This window comes from Stenella coeruleoalba (genome assembly GCF_951394435.1).
Source record: "Stenella coeruleoalba genome assembly, chromosome: 4".
NCBI lineage: Eukaryota > Metazoa > Chordata > Mammalia > Artiodactyla > Delphinidae > Stenella > Stenella coeruleoalba.
Window position 1 is genome coordinate 132,525,128 of NC_137149.1, and position 24,149 is coordinate 132,549,276.

The following is a 24,149-nucleotide window of genomic DNA, read 5'->3' on the forward strand; positions in this document are numbered from 1 at the left end:
CCCCCTTTGCCTGGAAAAGTAATAAAGCTATCCCTTTCCACTGCACCCAAAACTGTCTCCGAGATTTGATTCAGCACTGGTGTACAGAGAAGCTGAGCTTTCAGCATCATTCTTACCCAGATTCCCCCAAACTCTCAACTCCCTTAAACTTGGTGACTTTTTTTTTTCTTTCTCTGCTCTTTGATATACTTTGCTTCTCTCGCTAAGAATCTGACCCCTCTCTTTGTAATTCGGGGGTCCTGTTGAAGGTCCCCAGCGTGGCTGAGGAGTGTGTACACTACACAAAAGCACCAGCTCAAGGGCTAAAGCAGGCACTGATTTCAAACTTGGGCTTCACTCACACCCACATGCCCGCTGGTGTCCCCCAAGTCAGCTGGGCTTCACCTACCATGGGGTTCTTTCCCAATTATCTGCTCAGAAGCAGCCCCTCCTCTGGAGTGGGAGGGAGCAGAGGTAAGCTAGGTGAGGAAACAGTTCTCCCTTTTGGGGACTGGGACAGGAGAACGGCTGAGAATACTCACACGTGAATCGTACTGTACATAAAACTGAGTATAGACTCCTTACGCTTTTAGATTTATGCAAATTAGCAAATCGAACTTATAAATCAAGCCAAATCAAACTTACAAATTCTATTTTAAACACTAAAAAGCAATATGTCCAAATTTACCACATTCATTTAATGTGAAAATTAAAATTGTTTTGCTGAATCTGCCATGTCACACCTATCAGTACACGATGGCTTTGAATTTGTGATATATATAATCCTGTACTAGGCGATGATTCAATTTTGTCATGACTATTCTCTAATCAAACTACTGTTCTGCAAAATAATTATTTCTGCAGTACACAAATGACGCTGATTTGGCCTTCACTTGACAAGAATTCTTCATTTGACAAGAATTGACAAGAATTCTTCACTTGACAAGAATTCTTCATTTGACAAGAATTCTTCAATATGACTGCCTATCATGACTGATAAGCAGTCATATTAAGACTGCTTCTGTTTTTTCTCATCACCTTGTGATGAGAAAAGTGGTACTATTTGGGGCCAACATAATTATGAACATAAATACAAAAGGAGGCAAAGAAATTGAGAGGTCGCCCTCAATTAGAAGATGATTCAGGGGATCGCAAATACCATATTTTTATACTAGCGCTGAAACTGCCAAAACCCAGATCCAGACTTGAACACAGTCTTTTAACTGAGATCACACACCTGGTCTCAGGACTTAATGAAGCTCAGGTTCTTTATGTCTCGTCGCAGAAAGAATTCAGGGAGAGACAAAGCGATAGGTAAAAAGTGGATTCATTTAGCGAGAAACACACTCCACAGACAGAGCGTGGGCCATCTCAGAGGCAAGAATGGCTGCAGGGTACGGGGGTTGTCAGTTTTTCTAGGTGTGGGTATTTTCATAAGCTAATGAGTGGAAAGAGTATTCCAGCTATTTTGGAGAAGGGGTGGGGATTTCCGGGAATTGGGCCGCCGCCCACTTTCTGACCTTTATGGTCAGCCTTGGAACTGTCATGGCACCTGTGGGTGTGTCCTTTAGCTTGCTGATGTGTTATATGATGAGCATATACTGAGGCTCAGGGTCCAGAGGAAGTCGACTCGTCTGCCATCTTGGACCTATTTGGTTCTAATCAGTTTATGTCCTGTTCTCAGGCGATGTCATTCTTTTAAAGGTTGTCCCTGCCCCCTTCCCTGTTGTTTCAGCATCAAAATGAAAACATAGTATTTTTCAGTCTTATGATTCCTCATGGAAATACAGCTCTAAAATAATGCTTGGTAACTACCTGCCCTAATATTCATATAACCCCTCTCTTTCAGCCTCCTCCATTACATTGAGGTGAAAGTAACCAACCCTTACCCAGTTGTGATATCCAGCTTTTAGAAAGAAGGTTTATCCTAAAATGTTCCCCCAAAGTTCTAAAGTCCCAGGTGTCCTCCTTCCTCTCTCTGAACTCAGAACATTTATTGACCGTAACAACTGGCAATACATCATTGAAACTTTTTCTGTTTATTGTATTATCTATTGTTACTATTGAATGAGTTAATGCCAAGCCTGTACTGGATTTGATCTCTGCTACCACTTCCAAAGAGCGGTAACCAGCATCTTGTTCTAAAACGTATTTTAGAGGATCTCTAGATCCTCACAGTACCTAGAGACATATTACCCACGCCGATTGATAGGAAACTCTGTCCTTTTTGATCATTTCGTGCCCTTTATTAAGGCACCCACACGGTCCTTCTCAGGTTCTCATGTGACATTGCACTATAATTCCTCTTGACTATGCCAATAATAATTAGTCATGTACAATGTGTCATTATGGATCCTCTGAGAAGCAGATGTGGAAACAAGATAGAAGTGCAAGGGATTTATTGGAGGAAATGGCTCTGAAGAGAAAAAAGCAAGAGAAGGCAGGGAGGGCCTTCAGACTCTGACATAGGTCTGACATTTGCATAGAGAAAGGGAAGGAGGGATGGGGCAGGAAGAGCCTCAGATAGTCACAGCTAGCCAATGGGGTGTCCCCACGCTGAATCTGAGCCGGCTCTGGTCCCCACACCGCGATCGGTGATTGGTGAGCAGCAGCCTGGGGAAAGTGTAGCCACGGTGGATCCAAAGGTGCAACAACTGGGCTGTCAGTTCACTATGTTCCCCACTGTAGCTTCCCTTAAAGGGACATTAGAGTGGTGCACCTCCATGGCCACCACATAGAGCTTAATGTGAATGAATATAACTCAAACTGTTTATGCTTCCAAGGATGTTTGCATATAAACTCCTGCACAAATGTCTGCACTTTCAGCTTTATTGCAAATTATAAAATAACAATTGTATTTCAGAAATCATTGGACATGTAAGAAATTTGGACAGAGAAAATTTAGAGGGCTTTGATCAACTCCTAAGACTCTAAAGTCTTTCAAGAAGAAAGAATGCATTCTCCATATTTCCCCTCCCAGTCCTGAAGCATCGCCAGACTTTGCCCAATGCTTTCACTCTTCTCAAACTCCTCGTCATGCAACAGGGCCAAGTAAACCTCTTGCCTAAACAGTGTCTCTCCTGTGGAGGATGGGGTTTGGGAATAGATTATTCAACTTTTTTTCACACCAATTAAATTTATAGAATAAGTTCCATTCCTCAACTCAGATTTGCTGCACTGCTCAGCTACAACTAAAATACCTTCCCAACTGAGGTGATACTCAACAACTTGAGAAAACTCGGTCAATTCAAGTCAGCCTCAAGTAAAAGCAGAATTTCTCTGGCACATTTATGTATGTGTGTGGTATGTATGTATGTATTTGTGCTACAAATGTAAATAAGAAGTCTTTGAATGAATGCTTGAAGGGAAATGTATTAGAAATACATATTTTATGTTTCTTTGGTTTGTTTGTTTTCTGATAATATCCCAAGGGGAGAATGGGGCAGTGTGTTAATCAATTAGGACTTCGGTAACAGAATACCATAGACTGGATGGCTTAAACGATAAACACTGATTTCTCACAGTTCTGGAGGCTGGGAGCCTGAGATCAGGGTAGAGTTCTTGGTGAGGGCCTTCTTCTTGGTTTATAGACACAGCCACCTTCTTGCTGTATCCTCATATGAAAAGGAGAGGGAAAGAGCTCTCTGGTCTCTTTTTACAAGGACACTAATCCCATAAGAGGGCCTCACCCTCATCTCCACCTAATTACCTCCCAAAGATCCCTATCTCCAAACACCATCACAGTTAGCGGTTAGGATTTCAAGTTACGAATTTGGGAGGGACACAACACTTAGTCCATAGCAAGCAGGAACAACACAAGAGAAGAGACATGAAAAAGTCTTACAGATCTCTTAGAGATGAAGGCAATCCTGGGCCAAACATGAAGCAGATGCTTTATTGTCAACCCCCAAATTGTCACAGTTACTGAGGCTACTCTGTATTCTGTACCAACAGGAGCCAGGAGTGTAAGGAAATGAGTGAGGAAGGCCTAAAGAATTGTATCGAATATAAGTTGGGAGGAGTGAAGGCTGTGACAACGTAGAGAAAATCTGGTTTCCTTAAATAGGACAACAGCTACTGGACTCCAACATCCTTAGAATTTAGTTTTGCCACATCTCCTGTTGTTTAACGGTAATATAGTTTTTTTCTGTGAAGTCCCTTTCTGATTAAAGGTTGATTCAAAACAATATAAGAAACACTCTTCGGGCCAAGCAAATATGGCTACAAACCAGTTTTATGTCACAGACCACTAAATTTCAGCTTCTCCCTTACTGTGATACCTTTCCCAGAAATACTTATATTATAATGGCTTGTAAACCTTTAAAGGGAAATATGCTGGCAAGTTAGATTTTCAGACTACAGACAAAGGAGGAGATTGAACACTGTACCTTCCTGGTGGCCCCTAAATCTCAGATGCAGGCAGCTGCCCATTCTAGCAAGGTCTAAGCCTAATCTTGTTGGATAACATAGTCTAATTAAACACGTTGATTTTATACAAGAATCACATCCATCTTCCATAACAGTTTTATTTCATCACACGTAAAAAAGCACACAGTCATTATTTTGGTAAATACTCCAATTCTGTTTAAAAAGTACATCCCTTGGCTTAAAGGAGGTTTTTCCCAACTGGTGTACTGTAAGAATGACAAGCCTCCCAGGTCTGCCCTAGACCTCACATTTACCAGGTCATGGACTGTATGTGCTCTCCATCACCACCCCTAATTTAAAAGGTATCTAGTATAGAGGAAAAAGTAATTATCAGTTCAAGGCCTGATCCTATAGCTTAAATGCTTGAATGGCTTCCAAAAATTCCACTGGGAACCACAGGCACAGAAGTGCTAGAGTATCTCAACTTTTCTGTTGAAAAGTTAAAATAGGGCATCTTATCACCATGGTTACAGAGTTCTGTGGGTAGTCTTGGTCCCTTACCGACCAAAAAGATCAGCTGAGTGACCAACAGGGAATCTGAACTACAGTTGCACTGACACGCTGATCACAGCAGAGGAACTCAGGCAACCTGAGGCATTTGGGAGCTGACATATGCCTTCAAATAACAGGTCCACACAAGGAAAAAAAAATGTTTAATGCGTTTTCCAATACTCAAATTGTAAAAATCAATGTGAACTTGGGCTTATTTTGAAAATTAATTAGAAGATACAAGTATTCATTGCATTAATATTCATTACATGTATATAAGATCAACAAAATTAAACTGAACCCGATAGAAGCAAAATGCATGGTGTTCCGTAAAATATATATGTGCACGAATGTGTCCATGAATAGCTACCTTGTATTGGATATTTCCTACATGACAGCCATTGTGTGGACTGTTGTGGGTGATACAAATAAAAGAGACAACATCCCCACCTTCAAATAGCCCATAAGCTAATCAGAGATTTATAAATGGAAAAATTATTAGCCAGCATAATAAGTGCTATGTAAATGTCATCTATGAATTGTTATGGGACCCAAGAGGAAAGAATAATTGTTTGGGGAATTCCAAGGAATCATCCGGGTGGAAAGGGCATTTGGGCTGGTTCTTGACAATAAACAGGAAGACAGAGCCTGTACAGAGGCCCATCTGGGAAAGAGCCCCATCACCTATAGGCAGTGAGCGTAAGAAGGCCTTTGCAGCTGGAGCTCCCGGAGCACAAGCTCCAGGGGCAGAAGCTAGGGCAGGAAGGTGATTTGGAGCCAGAATAAGCAAAGGCTTTCATCCTGGATTTAATACTGTAGGCAACAGGGAGCCAGTGGGACTTTAATCAGAAAGCAAGATGATCAGAAGGTCTCCTCAACTGTCATATGGAGAATGAACTAGAATAGTTACAGGCCTATATAGCAAATGTATAATGAGCACACTATTCTGATGCACCAGCCTTCTTGTTGATCAAAGAACTCTTCTTTTATTCGTTATATATTCGTAAGAAAAAATTCTGAAAATATACAGATCAACTTCATAGTAGAATATATCCATATCCCCAAGCATTTTCTGGATAGAAAAAGCATCTCATGTAACTTTGTATAGTTTCTTATAAGAGAATGGTTTTAATTAATCTCTTTTTCAGAATTCTGAGACTCAAAGATTTGTTTGTTTGACTCTCATGCATTTTGCATTTCAGAACCTTGAAAATATGCCCCTGCATAGAGCTCAAGGAGGCTGGAGATTGTTTTAAAGGAAAACAAAAAACTCAGTATTCCCTTGGAAATAAATTAGCTCTGATATCTATAACGTATTCTTAGGAAGAGAAATGCAAAAAAGAGAAATAACACTACAGAATAAAAAGAGGGGAAATAAAGAAAAACAATAAAAGGGAATCCAAGGAGAGTTTGAAATTGTGTTTTGAAGCAATCCCTGGGTAACAGTAGATATTTCCTAGCTTCCTCCTGCACCACCCCTGACAAATCATGAAACTTAGACGTGAAAGCTAGACCATACTGAATCACAGCTACATTCATGACAAATCATCACCAGACACAACTCCAGCAGCTTCTGTCATCTGTGGGAGCCTGAGGCAAAAAGAATCCTCAAGAGTTATAGGAATAGGGCTTCACTCATAACCCCATAATAACTTCCTGCTGATTCCACAAGAGAAGATTACTGAATTTAATTTGGGGGAGAAAATAGGCACAATTATGACAGTATATCCAGGTAACATACCAATCAACCAATACATTATCTGTCGTAGCAATGTAACACCCAATTTTCCCCATTTTACAGATGAGATGACAGTCCTAGAGAAACTGAGTAATGTTTCTAAAGTCACACAGCTGCTAAGTGGCCCAGATAGGATTGAACCTGTGACTTCTTGATTCCAAAACTTGTGCTGTCAGTCAAGGAGAGTAACCAACACAAGGAGGAGTGGCAAGTGCCAGCCGGGTAAGACAGGCAGTCCAATCCGTAGTCTTGGGAAGAGAGGGCTCCCCTGTGCAGGCTGAAGGGTCAAGGAAGTCCTCCCAGCAAGGGTGGCACTTGATCTGCGTCTTGTGTACTCGATAAGTCAAAAGATGAAGAAAGCCCATTCCAGGTTTGAGTTTAATAGCAAACGTGAAGAGATTAAGTCTGTAAGTGATGTAAGATGTAAATTTGTACATAATTATCCACTCAATATCTGTCTTATACACCTACTATGTGTAAGGTACCATGCTGGAGATACAGTGGTGAACAAAAAGGTAATGCGAGGGAAATATTCTTTCAAAATTGTTTTAAGCATCCCTGCCTTACAAGGTTACCAGGTTAACCAGTGTAACGATAGCAAGAAGTTGGTAGAGAAAAAAATGTAAGACAAGGCTGTCAACATAATTTGGAGTGGAAGTTGTGGACTAATAAATTTGTAATTGTGATGATTATTTTTATGTCATACCTCAATTTAAAATGATTTTGAAGTGGCTTACAAAGATGCCATGGTGAACAGAATAAAATGTAAATCTGAGGAAATCAGAGGAAAGAAAAATAAATATAAAAAATAAGATGAAGCTGGGGTGAGGTCAATCAAAAAGTCAAATACCTGCTGGAAAGGGCTGTAAATTTGGCTCTATACTTCCTAGCAGTCAAACCCTCACCCCATCAAAAAAAAAAAAAAAAAAAAAAATCATCAGTTATATGGTCCCATAAGACAAAATAAACCATTCAATTAAAAAAATAAAAATTAACTTCTGATAGTAGGAGTAACAGTAACGATGGCTAGCATTTATTGGTTATCATGTACTACCATAATATGGGGCTTGATTAATTTATAAATTTATTTGTTTGGTGGTCACACTAAGCCCATGAGATGAGGACTATTATAGTCTCCATTTTACAGACAAGGAAACCGGGTCTTAAAGAAGTTAAGTGGATTTCCTAAAAGCACCTCACCAGTAAGGGCTGGCAAGCTCCAATCAGGTAAACTCCTTGCCTCCCTCAAGCCCAGGAAGTTAACCACTAGATTATATCTGAAATAAATTTTCCCCGTAAGTCCTCAAGAAAATAGACCAAGCACTGAAGAACAGTGCATTTCAAACTTCAACGTGCATATAGACCACCTGGGGTTCTTAAAATGCAGATTCTGATTCAGCAGATCCCCCCAGCTCCCAGGAGATATTCACGCTGCTGGCCCAGACCACACTGTGACTAGCATAGCCGTAGGGCACAAATCCCAACAATTTAGAGAGGTTCTATTTTACACAATCCCTTTAAGGAAGGGGATGGCCTAAAACAAAGCATTTCAGTAAGAGCATCTCTTTCTAAAAACGAAACTATACAAGGAATGTAGCAGTGGAGTGGTTTATCCTAATGCAGGAATTTAAAGTATCTAGAGAAAAAAATAGGTATTCTACTAATAATATACATGTTCATATTGGTTTTCTTTAACTGCAACAAAATTGTAACTAATCACTTCAGCTAGAGACAGGTAGTGATGACAAGATCTCAATGAGGTTGTGGTAAGTGCTAATTACACACATGGCTCTAATTGACTGCAAGAAAGTTAAAAAGGCCAAAGCAGAGGTTGAATCAGGGGGAAAGGGAAACGGCCTCCTATTATTATGCCTAGAAGACAGATTTTTCGAAAATAACTGCTACATAACAACATCCAAAAAAAAGAACTTCTCTTTCAATTAACAAAGGATGGGAAAGAGCTGCTGAGACTGTTGCTTCAGAGCCCACAATTTTTTAACAAAAGTGCATATGTTCAGTCACTATTTTGCTTTTAGCTTAGAATCTGTTGCCAAGGAAACGTCAATACCTAAGTACATTCAAGGTAAATCTTTCCTCCTCCTGTTTTTGAAGTGAATCGTTTAGCAACGGTAGCAAGGAGTTATAGAGCTTAGTTAATCCAACCGTTAATTGGGTTTAATCCCGATCACTGTGTCCGTGGTTAATCAGGTGGACCTCCTTAGGTCTCAGTTTCTTTACCCATAAGGCAACTGTAATTATATTGATGTATTTTCTCCAATTTAATTCTGGGGCATGGTCCCTTTATTTGATGCATAGTTTGCCATTTTGTTATGTACGGTCAGGAATCTATAGCTTCAAAGTCTTCCGTGTGATTACACAGGGAAAGAAGGGGACTAAGAACCCCCAATTTCTCCCTCAGCAATGCAAAGCCAACACTTGGCTTGCCAAAAGGAATTGAAGCAATATGAGAGCAGAATGGAATTTTTTAAAATTCTCATCCCTACAAATACAGTTGCCCCTCCAGTATCCACTGGGGATTGGTCCAAGGACTCCCACCCCAGCAGATAGCACAATCCATGGACGCTCACATTCCTTATATAAAATGGCCCAGTCGGCCCTCCTTATCAAAGGCTGCAGAACCCATGGATACAGCACCCGTGGATGCAGAAGCCGCGGATGCAGAGTGCTGACTATTATATTCAGGTTTCTCAGTTTCATGGTGCTTCAGGACTCACAGACAAGGAAAGCCACGAACTGAGGTGTGTTTATCAAGGTCCTTTGGGGCCATTGGGTAGACAATCACAAAGAGGGTCAGATTCAAGTAGTGTGCCCCAGAAGCTGGTACAATTTGAGGCCTCCCTTTAGAAAAAGAATTACAAACTTGCGAATACAAAAACGAGTACAAATGTATCAGGGAATAAAAAAAGAAATCACAATGAATAACAAACTAAAAACTGACATATACTATAAACATCCAGAAGAAAATAATAATGGTATTAACTTCCTGACATACTTCTATTAGCCTTTTTCCCCTATTTTTTAGACTTCATGCTCTTGGAGCACCTTTTCATATGACAATTACTTCATAATTTCTATAGAGAGAACAGAAGAACTTCAGTATCTCTGTAAGCAGGGTTTTCAAATTTTATTTTATTGATAATTTAGAAAAACTTTCAGCTTCACAACTCATTATTGGTAACTTCCTATGAATTTTTAGGGTTATGGTCAATATTGGGAAGGCTTTTACCAAGTTTCTATAATGTGAACTCTAGGGTTTAGAAGAATTTTCTATCAGTTGCATCTAGTTTAGTACATATCAAACCATGTCCTCCTCCACCACTCACATATTTCTGAGGCCAGATACTGTACACACACTTAACAGCTTGACCACACCTCTGGTCTTGCACCCGCACAAATCACAGTGGGCAGCTGGAGGTTTTCTAGAAGCCATTCCAACACCAAGACGTCTAGCAGTAACTCAACTATACGTGGAAGTGTGAGTCACATATATCCCAAAAAACCCAAACTAAACATATTCCCAGCTCAACTTTCCCACAACTGAAACCCAGAAGTGCCTGCATCCCTCCAATGCCGGTTTATGCAAAGGCAAACGTGATAAGAGAGGAAGTCAAAATGAGAAGAGAAAGTGACCCCAGCCAACAGTGGTTAAAATACCTTTTCTGAGTACATTTGTGAGGGGTTCCTGCTAGTGAGGCCCTGAGGCTTAGCTTCATTTGCTTCATTGTGAGAACACCTCTGACAGAAAATGACTACTCTCTCACTGTCTCATACCAGACAATTTTATACCCATCTTCCATTCGACTGATTGCTTCATGCAAAGCATTGTGCTTTGTGGTTTTTAAACATTAGCTCATTTAATCCTCACAATGACACTATGGAGTAGTTATTACTGCACAGCTGAGGAAACATTGACTTTGAAAGGTAAAGCTACATGTTCAAGATTGCAACACTAGTGCAATTGTTTCCAAAGCCGGCACACACACAAGTTTGGTCTCCCGCTTCCTTGAGAGAATAGAATGAATTTAGGGTGGAAAAAGAACAAGAGAAGAGCTTACTATGCATACTTCGGCACAAAAATAACATGCATAGATATCAACATCTTTTTAAGAATTTTAAGTGCATTAATAGGGACTTCCCTGGTGGTCCAGTGGGTAAGACTCCACGTTCCCAATACAGGGGGCCCAGGTTCAATCTCTGGTCAGGGACCTAGATCCCGTATGCATGCCACAACTAAGAGTCCACATGCCGCAACTAAGACCCAGCGCAGCCAAATAAATAAGCAGACTTCCCCAATTCTCTCACCACGTAAATATTTTTTTTAAATAAAAATAAAAGAAAATAAAATGCATCAATACCTCTTAGCAGTAAGTTGGACCCTAGCCTAAAAAGTTTACTCAGATATTAGTACTGCCTTTGCATTACTTGGATGAGCCTTCACCAACAGTTTAACTCAGTTTTTAAGATATGCCAAATAACATTTTCTAATAAAATTAAAAATATATTGTTTCCATTTTTAAATCAAGATTCAATGGACCTTGAAGGAGGAGATATGGGGATATGTGTATATGTATAGCTGATCCACTTTGTTATAAAGCAGAAACTAACACTCCATTGTAAAGCAATTATACTCCAATAAAGATGTTAAAAAAAAAAAAAGATTCAGGGCTTCCCTGGTGGCGCAGTGGTTAAGAATCCGCCTGCAAATGCAGGGGACACGGGTTCGTGCCCCGGTCCGGGAAGATCCCACATGTCGCGGAGCGGCTGGGCCTGTGAGCCACAACTACTGAGCCTGCGCTCTGGAGCCTGTGCTCTGCAACAGGAGAGGCCGCGACAGTGAGAGGCCTGTGCACCGCAATGAAGAGTGGCCCCCGCTCGCCGCAACTGGAGAAAGCCCTCACACAGAAACGAAGACCCAACACAGCCAAAAATAAATAAATAAAAATTTAAAAATAAATAAAAATAATTTTAAAAAATTCAATGGACCTTACTAAATAACATATATAGGGCCTGATTTGATATTTCTTACTAGACTAGTATGTCCAGATTGTACCCTAGAAGAGTCTGTGTAATAAAGCATGAGTATATTGAAATTATTCCATTTGAATCCAAGGAACTGCTAATATAATTTTCTTTGGTTTCCTGGCTAAGTTTATATCCATTATTACCGGAAAAATTTGCAGGGTGACAACCTACCACCAAAACCCTAGCTCTGTTCAGATCATTGAAAGTCACCAATTTACTGTTTAGGTTTGTGCTATTTGTCTATCCTAAATCCCTCTGAGAATGTGGCCACATGGGGAAGTTCACCTCCAGGAAATCACAGCCAGGCTCTTTTGGGCATCTTAAATGCACTACATGCTGCATTATGTACCCAACCCCCTTTCACAAACACTTCCAAACAGATGTGCTCCCCATTATTACTCATCAGAGAAATGCAAAGTAAAACTACAATAAGATACCACTCTAACAATGACTAGAAGAGCTTAAATTTTTAAACTGACAAAACCAAGTGTTGGCAAGGACGTGGAGAAGTTGGAACTCTCAAAAATTGATGGTGAGAATGTAAAATGGCACAACTTTACAGAAGTATTTGGCAGAACTCACTAACGCTAAATGTATGTATTCTCTATAACCCAGCAATTCCATTCCTGGCTATATATCCAAAAGAAATGAGTGTTTATATCCATAAAAGACATGTACAAGAATGTTCATGGGCACTTTTTTCATAATAGTCAGAAACTGAAAAGAACCTAAATGCCCATCGAAAGTAGAAAGGGTATATTGTGGTATAATTACACAATAGAATACTATATAGAAATGAGAATGAACTGCAGGCAAAACAGGGTAAATCTCACAAACAAGCATGATGAAAGAATGCAGACATAACACACCGTGTAGTATAATATTTACAACTAAGTTTCCAAACAAATATGACAGCATTCACAAGTAGGCAAAACTAATCTGTAGTGGTAGCTAACAGGATAGTAATTACCTAGGGGTATTGACTAGGAAGGAATATTGGAAAACTACATCTTCCTCTGAGTGGTAGCTATGCAGGTGATATACATGTAAAATTCACTGATTGTAGACTTAAGATTTGTGTACCATAAATATATACTTTAAAATATTTTTTATATTGACATCAAGGCAGACTGAAACAGCATGAAAAACACTGACCAGCTTAAACTGGTTTTGCCTCCTTAAATAGGCTGACAGATTAATCAGACTCAATTATTTTACACAGACAGCACGATGCACGTCCAAGACAGATTCCCACGTATCCAGGATGATCCTGGAACCAAGAATCTTCAAGTCTACGGAACTTAAAGAAATGTGGCCACTCTTTACAAAGTGAGAAGGCCTTCAGTAAGGAAAATCTGGCTGCCTGCAGCATGAGTAGCTTATATGGACTGATTCAAGACTAGCCAATCATCTTCCAAGTTTGAAATTCCCCTAACACCTTAAATTTCACCCCAACCCTGGATCAGGGAGACAGATTTGAGAGTTTTGCCTCCTGTCTCCTTGCCGGTCAATCTCACAAAAGCTCTTTCTTTTCTCAAAAGCTGGTGACATAGTATTGGCTTCTATGCTCATTGGGCAACAAACTCTTGCACTGTAACAAGACCTGCCTTGAAAAGAAAAAGGATCAAGATATCAAAACAACCAAACAGGAACCTGGGAACATCTAGAAGGCAGCAAAGAGTCTCAACCGCTGTGATTTGGAAGGAGCATAGAGGAGGAAGGAAGGAGGCCAGCAAAATCTGGGGTATCTCTGAGCAAACAAACAGGTAGAGGTTCTCTCTTTCTCTTCCTCTTTATCTCTTGCATTTCCCACTTGACTCTTTCTCCAACTACAGTAAGGAAAGGTAGAGGCATTGCTTTGGCTTCCGGGGGTACCTGATCCTTCTCACTCTCTGGTTTTGCATGAAGGGTTCAGCTTCAACCCTAATGGATTTGCAGGTCATGCCCTATTTAACACTCTAGAATAAAAGTCAAAATTAAAGGAGTTTTATAGTGAGTCCTTATATAGCCTTTCTAATTGTTACACCTTTTCAATTTGTTCATTACTTTATTTCAGCAGCAATGGACTATAAAAAGACATTACCTGGGCTTCCCTGGTGGTGCAGTGGTCGGGAGTCCGCCTGCCAATGCAGGGGACACGGGTTCGTGCCCTGGTCCGGGAGGATCCCACATGCCGCGGAGCGGCTGGGCCCGTGAGCCATGGCCACTGAGCATGCGCGTCCGGAGCCTGTGCTCTGCAACGGGAGAGGCCGCAACAGTGAGAAGCCCGCGTACCGCAAAAAAAAAAAAAAAAAAAAAGACATTACCTGCACCCTAACGCAAACAAAATCAGTATCAGTTGGAGATGCTTATAGGAGTTACCTGAAAGAATTTTTAATAATAAATAAATTTTAATAATAAATAAATTTAACACCACTTAGCGATTATTTCTACGGTATATCTTCACAGCGGCCAGTTTCAGTTGTCACTATAAGAAGGCTTTGAAATACTACTTTAAAAGTAGAGTGGGTATCATTGTGAAGGTAAAAAATGCACATTTACATGATGGTTGAAATTATTGTCCTAGTATTATCCAAATAAGTATTCATGGCTCAGGATAAAATTTTCAGAGTTATATCTCAAACAACATAGATTGAAATGAAGACTCTGTCCTCTGGGAAAATGTAAGGAAAACTTGAAGTGGTTCTAGGGATGACAGAAATACTTACCAAAGGTTCAAGTGAAGAATTTAGTTTATGGATTTTGGATATTCTACACTGAAGAGTTTTAAAGTGCTTCATAAAATAATGAATCAGGAAAAAAAAACCTTTGACCAACTTTACCTACATCCTTTAAAAGCTTATGTGTTCAAGTTTGGACAAAGAGATTGAATCTCAGGCAGTCATCTTGCAAGTGCATATAGTGTAAACTTGACACTTGAACTTAGAAGTGAAACAAGTATCTTATACACAGCTTAGTCATTTTATTGAATTCTAGTTTCACCCTTTTGTCATCCTCACATCATGTTTCTGAATTTATAGTCCCAGGAGAAATTGTGCTTTAAGCTAAATGCAATAAATACAGGTAACTATATTTAAGATTAAAAATACCACTTTAAAAGAATAGGAATATGTGGCTTGTGCTCAAATAATAATACAGTTAGAAAATGTGGCCGAGTTATTGGGTAAGGTAAGTTCTCACTGTGTACTAGTAATAAACCCATGTACCTGCTCTCAGAGCATCTTTGAATTTCTTAGGAAGGAGATAATAATTCGGGGGAGAAATGTTAGTTAAACTAGTTAAGAAGTTTAAACCTATTTTACCGTTCATTCTATGACTGCACATATTACTTCTCTACATCTGTTTCCACATCTGTAAAATGGGAATCATAATACTACCCACCTCATAAGGCTTTTATCACAAGTGAATGCTAACATACTTGTAAAGCAGTTAGGAAAATACCGTACACGTGGCAGGAGCTCAATAACTGTGAGCTCTTATACTTTAACCTTTTCCCTCCCGTTGACAATATTCACAGCCTTTTTATTTTTCCCCATAATGGACTTTTTGTAATATAAAAAGTGGACACAATAAAATACCATAGAAACCTAATAGAGCAGAAAATTGAAATGTAGAGAGATGAAAACAAGTTTATTTTAAGCAGAATACCACATGTCATAGATTAGGCTGATGATGAGTTTAGCTCCATCACAGTGGATCTGTAGGTGCCAACTCACACATCCAAGAAGCCAAATCGCTAGTGTGACAGGTTGCTTCCTTCTTTCCCTCCCACCACTGCATACAATGCTCACTGACTTGAAACTTAGCTGAGGTGAGCAGTCATGCAATCCAAAGAAATTACTCGTCCATCCAGAAGAGATCAAACTCACATCCCAGGAAAACATATAAGCAACACTTTGCTTTAAAGGACTTGGAAGAGCAGATTGAAGCTGCAGCAGCATACAAAACTGTAACTAAAAGCCAACTCTACTGACAAAGCATTGCAAAGCTACAGTGAACAAGATTCACATTCCCTGTTCCAGAAAGAACATGCAGGACATGCATTAATGTTTATAAAAAACTTCCCATTCGTTTAGTTGGCAGGGGCTTGCTTTTAGTCCAAATAACATTCTCCAGAAGTTCCTAGGCTTCTTGTATCCCCTGTCTCACAGCAACACGAAGGAGCATCTCTATATCCCTAGGAGAGGCAGTTACTTAGCATAAAGAAAGAGTAAGCCGAAAGAACCTGCATGTCCAAGTATTTAGGCTAAGGTCCAGGTTAACACCTGTTTAGACTCATTCTAAGAAACCGAGGGAAACACATGCCGTTTCATCTGGGTTTCATCATGAGTGTCTTCATAATAAAGTCAAAGCTACCCAAAGAAGCAGTCTTACAACATCAGAATCCAGCTGGATACTTTTGCCCTATTTAGAAAAGTTTTTCTAGCCAAGGCTCTTAGGTAATGTCTGAGACACCCTTCTCTTGCAAGCAAATTCTATATTTTGGTCTGGGAGTGGTAACTGGAGTGAGGCTCCATTCAACCTGCTCATAAGTCAGTTGTAAAACTGCCAACCAGCCGTTGTAAAAGAGAACATGCTGACTGCACCATTTTGACTCGGCTGCTTCCAACTGGTCATTTCAAATTTCGTTACCAAGTAACGCGTGCAACAAATATCCCTGAGCATTATACCAATTCCCAAGACTCACCCCATCCTTCAGCCTCTCACTGAGACTCCCCCTTTCTGAACCTTGTCTACTCCTCAGCCTGAGGTGGATTAAGGGCCAGAGTTGGGGGGAGAGGTTATACACATGAATTGTTAATGGAATACATGTCAGTTACATTACTTAAAACAAGCTGAAAGTTCAACGGTTTATTTGGGGGGCCCTATCAAAATGTTTCTGACTCCAAATCGCTGCATAAAAATGTCACAAACTATGAACTATTCAAAAACATTAAGAAAAACTTCTCCAGAGAAAATAGTAGTATTTCTCTTGATGACTGTGAGTAATCAAAAGAGGATTCGTCCAATAAACACAAGGAGAATTTGTGCCCCAAAAGAGCTTTCCACCTTATATTCATATATGTTCCATTCTGTTTATAAGAAAATGCTATAAGGCTGTAAAGATGGTGCGCCAAGAAGCCTTAGAAATTCACAGGAGACTCTTAGGATCATGAAATAACCTGGTCTTTCATCTTGGACTCATGGGCTACCTTAAGAACTTATTCCGTGGGCTCTATGCACGTGTATGAATCTTAGATTCCTTTACTTTGTGACTTTTATCATAACTCATAGCCATGTAAGTATAATAGATAAAAAGGCAAGAGTGGGAAGTGAACTATATATAAAATGCTTTTGTCTGTCAATTGCAGGTAATATATGGGGGCAGGTTTAGAAGGAATGACATCTCAGCTGGAAGAGAAAAGATAGCTAATTTCATTACCCTACTGCCATGGATCCAGTCATGTTTTTCACTTTTCCTACTGCAAGGTTAAAGGAAGCCTGAGGATGGTCCTGCTGGGAGGCTCATCTGAAAAAGAAAGGAAAAGAAAAGGGGAGTGGAGATGGGGTTGCGGAGGAGTGTGCAACAAAAAACAAGGAAACAATCCTGTGAAAATGCATCCCCTTGATCAAACCAAAGGCAGTGCCAACACACATATGTAACCATTACCGGAAACCATTACTTCCGTCTTATACATCTGGACAACTGTTAATAAGCCTCATTCATTTAAAAAAAAATGTCTCTTATTTGAAACAAGTACAGCACTTTTTAAAGCACAGATGTTGTAAGAATATTTAAATCACTTATTTGTTCCAAACCCATTCATCAGCTTTTCCAAATATTAGAATAATTACGATCTTCTCTCCAAAATATATAGGAAATCAAAATATAGGAAGGGACTATCTGGGAATGTTAGGAATTCAGTAACACGTGACCTGATCCTTAAGCACTATTTCCAATTGCCGAAATATAAATGTAATATGCCGGTACTTTCCAATAGAACTTTCTACAAAGATGGAAATGTTCTATGTCTGCACCATTGACTACAGTAGCCATTAGCCATATGTGGCTACTGAATACTTGAAATGTAGATAGTACAACTGAGGAACTGAATTTTTATTTTTAATTCATTTAAATTTAAATGACCACATGTGGCTAGTGGCCATCACATTGGACAGTATAAATTATATAACTGTCTTGTTACTTTGCAGTGCTTTCCATGTTAATTAAAATTAGGAAAAAAAGTCCAAAATACAAGGGAAATGTACAAAAGTTTGCTATCTTTAATGCATAAAAATTTTGAAAAATGAGCAGGAAAATAACAAAATCCAGTGGAAAAGTGGGCAGACTACATGAATAGGCATTTTGCTGGAAAAAAATATTAAAATTACAATAGACATTTAGAAAGGAAAGCTTCACAACTGACAAAAAAGAGAAAAATGTAATGATACACTTTATGTTGTTATTCAAGTTGGCAAAGATTAACAAATGATTAAAAACAATATTCATAAGCCGATGAGCACTTATACTAGAGGGAACCCAGACGATTTTTCAGGATAGTTTGGTAATACATATCAAAAACTTTAGAAATGAGGATTGTCTGACCTGATAATTCCATTTTTATTTCTTTACCAAAAACAAAAGAGAAAAATCACTAGTCAGATGCACAAAAAGATGTACATGAAAGGCTCTTCCCAACAGCAGTTAATGATAGTAAGAAAATAGAAAAAAGGACTAAACATAAAATAGTGAAATATTCAAGTAAATTAAGGTATATTATGTACATATTAATTGGAAAAAAGTCTAGAAGAATACTCACCAAAATGTCAAAAGTAGTTTTTACTGTGCTATGGGATACAGGTGATTTGGGGTTTTTTCAATGTTTTCCTCATTAGGCCTAAATTATTTTGTAAGTCGTAAACCATAAAATATATTTTTAAAATATGCTGGGGGAAATCTTGCCTTTGTAATGCTTTTCCCATCCCATTCCTGACAGTGGACTCCATCACTGAAAAATGTAAAGATTTTTCAAATTGACTTTTAATTGTATGGTCCCATGTAAGGAAGGTCTGGCTTACAAAATGCTGTTTAGGACAACACTTCTAAAACTTTAATACACATACTAGTCACCCCAGAATCTTGTTATAATGAAGATTCTGCTTCAGTAGGGCTGGGTTATGACGTCAGATGCTGCATTTCTAACAAGTGCCCACCTAGTGATGCCAGTGGTGTGTGTGTGAGGTCTTAGTTTCAGTAGCAAGGGTGTCAGCCAGATACAGTTAAGCACCAACCACGCTTAGCCACTCTAGAACCATGTCATTCCCGTCCTGATTCTCCAAGGTATTTCTTCCGTTGGCAGGTGAACTTGGTCAGAATATCCACTTCAAACTTCGTGTTGAAATGTGTTACTGAAATGGCTTCCTCTACTGGTTCATGTTTAATGAGGGGTTGGATGGGGAGGGTGGGAGGGAGGGAGACGCAAGAGGGAAGAGAGATGGGAACGTATGTATATGTATAGCTGATTCACTTTGTTATAAAGCAGAAAATAACACACCATTGTAAAGCAATTATACTCCAATAAAGATGTTAAAAAAAAAAAAAAAACCAATGCAGACTTCTAGCGTAGCGGTTTGACCTGGCTACACGTTACAGCTACCTGGGGAGCTTTTCTGCACAGTTCAGTGGATCTGGAGCTAGGCATTAGTATGTTTCAAAAGCTCCCCAGGGGACTTAAATACGTAGCCAAGTTTGTCACTCACTATTCTAGTGGGAAGAAAGAAAGCATCTAAGAAGGATGATCTCCTCAATACACGGGCAATGGCAAATCCATAGCTGTGTTCACTTCTCTCTCAGACAACCAAACACTTCTCACGATCATAAGAAACTCAGTACTTTAGCATTACCCTATAGAAACACAGTGCAAGCCATGTGTAATTTTAAATGTCCTGATAGCCACATTGAAAGTTTTCAAAGAAATAAGTAAAATTAACTTAAATAATATATTTTATTTAACTCTATATATCCAACACATTATCATTCAATGTGTAATCAATATAAAGAATTGTTAGTGAGATATCTTACATTCCTTTCTTCATATGAAATCTTGGAAATCCAGTGTGTATTTTTCAAGTACAGCACACCTCCATTCAGACTAACCACATTTCAAGTGCTCAGTGGCCTATGTGGTTAGTCATTGCCATACTGGACAATATCCCTTTAAAGAGTACTATGGCAAAATTCTACTTTTAAATAAATTGAGACTACATGAACCCAAAGCCAGTTCTCTGTACCAAGAGACTTTGGACCTAACTTGTCCTGATTTTCTCCCACCATCTCCATGGAGAATGGAGTTTCTAACATCTCAAAGCCTATTTATTTCCATTCTCTAACCTTTAGAGTGTCAGGTGGAGTGTTCAAGTCTATGTTTCCAAAGTTATTCTTACTTTCTCAAACTGTAAATATAATATGAAATATTTTTCTTTGAGAACTCATCAGGCCAATGTTATACAATCAGAATTATGAAAGCTGCCTGTGGAAAAATTTGCACACTGGATATGAACAAGTTGAATGAAATTTAGGCCAAAAATGGAATAAACAATAGGTAAGATGTATTTCTACTTTTAAATTTCAAATGAATGTGTCTCTTATGATCAAGAGCTCAAATTTTTAATAAACAGGTAATGCTAATACAGAGCACTGTTAATAAAATTATTGATGTTCTGAATCTTGACCTAGAATGGTACATATTCTCCAAGTTAGCTCTTTTAAAGCTAATCTATTGTTTGCTTACATTGTGTAGACTGTTTTTAAATGTATCAAACACATCACCTCCATCACTACTCTTACTTCACCACCAAGCTGAAAAGGAAGAGACAGTACCAAGACTTTAAGAGAGTTTACCTTATTTTTATTCTAGGGAAAAAGCACCCAAATCATAAGGTTTTGTATTTCCATACTTCCTGAAATGACAGGTCTAGAGTTTTGCTTTTGGTAGGTGTTGTCTTTCTTACCTAAACCAATGCATTGCCATCTCTTCATCCTTCACCACACCAGCTCCTGGGTAAACCCAAAAGGTAGCACAGAAAAAAAGGGACTCAGTTAACTGCTTGATGCTAAAATCTTCTATGTACCTAGAGATACATAAATCTAACCAGCAAACCCCTCTCCAACCCCGTCCCCCAGTAGAATAAGCATCAGAGGAACAAAGACGTTACCTTTCAGGTATCTCTGGCCAACAATATGCTGAGCACTGGGGTACCCAAAGTGAGCGTAAAGATGTGCCACGTGGGAATGGAAGCTCTGGGAATACAGCCAGATGTAAAGCAGAGAGATCATGCTTCCCATTATGACCAGGAGCTGGAAAAAAAAAAAGAAACAAGAAAAGAAGTGTGGGGATATACTTCAGATATGGTTCGTATGTGGGAGGAATGAGTATATTCTATGAGAAAGGCATTTCAGAATGAGATGTAATTTACTGTCACTAGTCTTTTGTTTTTAGTCATTCTGAAATGTACTTTTTCTGGGTGATGTAATATAACTAGATTAATTAACTAGGATTAGATGCTGACCAATAGGATCTTGCTGTTTATAAAAGGGAAAAAAATGGAGGCAAAAACAAAAGAGGAAGTAGAAAAGAGAATTAGTATGTGTGCTATCTGGGCAGAAATATCGTGGAGGTGGCTAAGATAAGAGGGAGGTTCCTGCCCGGCTCTGCCACAGTCTGGAGAACCCACAGCCCTGGTCTGTTCTTCGGACACTTTCAGCTGCTTCTACAGGAGTAAAAGACCTACGGATGGCACTTTCAGCTTCCCCTCTGAAGAGGTCCAGGGGAGCCGGTGGGCCTCCAGAAGAGGAAGGAAGATGAGAACTCACAGTTTGCTAGGGCTGCCATAGCAAAATATGACAAACTGGATGGCTTACACAACAGAAATTAATTTCCTCACAACCTACAGCTAGATTTTCCAGATCAAGGTGTCAGCAGGGTTGGTTTTTTCTAGGCCTTTCTCCTTGACTTATAAATAACTGTCTTCTCCCTGTAACTTCACATCATCTTTCCTTTGTACATCTCTGTGTCCAAATTTCCTCTTCTTATAAGGACACGAGTCATATTGGATTCGGGCCCACCTTAATGACCTTATTTTAACTTAATTACCTCTGTTAAGACCCTGACTCCAAATAGTCACATTCTGAGGCGCTGGGGGTTAAGACATTAACATATGAATTTGATGGGGAGCAAAATCTAGCCCATACCAGTACCCTAGGCTGACAGTCAGAGGATACTTCCTAAAAGAGCTGGTGGATTAGCAGGAGCTTTGACATCAATCTTTCTTTTTTTTTTCCACCGCGCTTCTTGCGGGATCTCAGTAGTTCCCCAACCAGGGATTGAACCCAGGCCACGGCAGTGAAAGCCCGGAATCCTAACAACTAGGCCACCAGGGAACTCCCAACATCCATCTTCTCTAGCAGCTTGAACATGCTGCTCAGTTCTCTTCAAGAAGCCCTTCTAAGTGAGGTCCTTTCCCATCAGAAGCTTGTACTTCAGCAATGCGTTGATGCCCAAACAAGTTTACGTTGTCCAACAACCGAATCAGAATGGCCATTACTGTTTCCAGAAATATGGCAAACACCTTCTGAGATGTCAGTTCATGCAGGTGTCAGTGGCACAGAGGGAACTCAGTCATGTGTGGCAGCCTTGAAATGCAGCAAGACCACAAAACGCTCCACAAGCACGGTCAGCTCAGGGGCCCCAGGCTCATCTCTTGGCCACACTCAGCTGGCTTCTAAGGAGGAGCTCAGACTCTGCAAAAAATACAGTGGGACTGACATCTTCCCCTTCAGGTGTGATTCTACTTCTAGGAGAAGATAAAAATGCAGCTTCAAACCTAAAAACCCTATTCTCAAGTGCTGCCATGAAAGGTAAAGATCTATTACTTATTCCAAGACCAAGAACTGCACTTAAAAGTAGACTTTGAGGGCTTCCCTGGTGGCGCAGTGGTTGAGAGTCTGCCTGCCAATGCAGGGGACACGGGTTCGTGCCCTGGTCCGAAAAGATCCCACATGCCGCGGAGCGGCTAGGCTCATGAGCCATGGCCACTGAACCTGCGCGTCTGGAGCCTGTGCTCCGCAACAGGAAAGGCCACAACAGTGAGAGGCCCACATACACACACAAAAAGAGTAGATTTTGAGGGCTTCCCTGGTGGCGCAGTGGTTAAGAATCCGCCTGCCAATACAGGGGTACACGGGTTCAAGGCCTGGTTCGGGAAGATCCCACATGCTACAGAGCAACTAAGTCCGTGTGCCACAACTACTGAGCCCGTGCGCCACAACTACTGAAGACCACACGCCTAGAGCCTGTGTTTTGCAACAAGAGAAGCCACCACAATGAGAAGCCCACGCACCGCAACGAATAGTAGCCCCTGCTTGCTGCAAGTAGAGAAAGCCCACGCACAGCAGCGAAGACCCAATGCAGCCAAAAATAAATAAATAAAATAAATTGGTAAAAAACAAAATAGACTTTGAAATTCAAGTGTTTTAGACAAATCAGTCGGGGATTGAAAACTTGGAGAACAAGAGAAGGGGTTTTGCAGACTTTCATTCAGAATCATTATAAGCACAAAACAAAGATCATTAAATATTTTTAATGGCCATATTGAAGATACAAGAGAGAAGAAAATAATTATCTTAGCATAATCCAATATGGAGAAAACTGTAAATTATAACTATACTTATAAACATACTTATAAGTCATACATTACTCTAAAAAATTTCCAGGGCTTCCCAGGTGGCGCAGTGGTTGAGAGTCCGCCTGCCGGTGCAGGGGACACGGGTTCGTGCCCCGGTCCGGGAAGATCCCACATGCCGCAGAGCGGCTGGGCCCGTGAGCCATGGCCGCTGAGCCTGCGCGTCCGGAGCCTGTGCTCCGCAACAGGAGAGGCCACAACAGTGAGAGGTCCGCGTACCACAAAAAAAAAAAAAAAATTTCCATAATCTGATTTCAGCTTTGACAACATATCTCTTCCCTCATTAGGGAGTTGTTGGTTATTCATAGCAATGTATGGCAAAGTTTGTTTCAATCTTTGTGCAAGTGTGTGTGAATGTGTATGTGTGTGTGATGGTAGTGGTGTTCTTTGTTACTGAAAATTTGGGGGGAGTTGGCGTGTATGTTGGGAGATATTTTAATTATTTATCCTCTTTTTAGGGCATCATCTCTATTGATTCTGCTTTGTGAACAGATGATCTTTCACATATTTCTATATGTTACAAGTTTTCACAGAAGATGAATGTCTGTATTGAAATTCCTCCAATCCTTTTTGAAATTATTTCATTTATTCAGTATTTATTTGAATGTGTCTGACAGTGCTCTAATCACTGTGGATAAAATAGTGAACAAAACAAGCAAAATTCACTGGCCTATTGTAGCTTAAATTATAATTGGGGTGGAAAATGAGGGAACAGACAATAAACTAAATAAGTAAAACATGATGTGTTGGA

At 39.8% G+C, this 24,149-nt stretch overlaps 1 protein-coding gene across 6 annotated transcripts in view; it reads right to left on the reverse strand.

Annotated features, from left to right (window-relative positions):
- Positions 1-24,149, reverse strand: part of LOC307186164 (uncharacterized protein) — a 437,480-nt gene that overhangs the window by 408,317 nt on the left and 5,014 nt on the right. For 4 of the 6 annotated variants that reach the window (XM_079921027.1, XM_079921019.1, XM_079921020.1 and 1 more), the window contains exons 2-5: positions 20,873-21,014; positions 20,559-20,714; positions 17,100-17,186; positions 13,761-13,911 (exon numbers count right to left, since the gene is read on the reverse strand). The gene's annotated coding sequence lies outside the window, so the exon portion shown is untranslated. The remainder of the gene's footprint in view (positions 1-13,760; positions 13,912-17,099; positions 17,187-20,558; positions 20,715-20,872; positions 21,015-24,149) is intronic. The other 2 variants (XM_079921022.1, XM_079921025.1) reach the window with 2 other exon arrangements.